Raw genomic sequence first — 779 nt, forward strand, 5'->3', positions numbered from 1 at the left:
TTCTCACCTTACAAATAAAATAAAATTAAATTTTAGAAAAAATTTAACTAAGATTAAGATAGAATCTAAATACTATGCTACTTTATACATTACCAGACCTAAGACCTACCAACAAAATATCAGTAATAATCTAAAAAGAAAAAGTCTAAGTTAATTATATCTTAGTTAGTTTTCTAGTGGAATCAATCTAAAAATGGTTGAACTTTAAAAATGTATTGTCCATTAAAAATATTATTTATACATTAAAATTAGTTATTATATATTTATGTATAATATATATTATTTAATTTATTTTTAATATATTTTATATTTTAACATACATTTTAAAATAATGATTAATTTTAATATATATCTAACGAACATAATTAGACTTTTTTATATTTAAATTAAAAAAATTAATATTTACAAAATATGCAATCCATTAAGTATTTACTCATTTAAATACGGTTACACATCATAAATACTGAGACACAAAAATCATAAAAATACAATCCAGTAACTCAGTATATATCTGAATAAATAACAATGTGTAAAAATAAATAAATCAGATTTATAAATAAATGTGCAGTTTGTATATATGTATTCTGAATTTAACCGATTTATTTGTTTTCACACACTATTACTTATCCTAGATACTAAGTCATTGGATTATGTTTTTTTATGATTTTTATGTTTCAGTATCTAAGTAACACGTATTTAAATTAGTAACTACTCTATGGATTATATATTTCAATAAATATTAAATTTATTTAATTTAAATATAAAAAGCCAACATAATT

Source organism: Arachis ipaensis, chromosome B06 (genome assembly GCF_000816755.2).
Source record: "Arachis ipaensis cultivar K30076 chromosome B06, Araip1.1, whole genome shotgun sequence".
In the NCBI taxonomy this organism is placed as follows: Eukaryota; Viridiplantae; Streptophyta; class Magnoliopsida; order Fabales; family Fabaceae; genus Arachis; species Arachis ipaensis.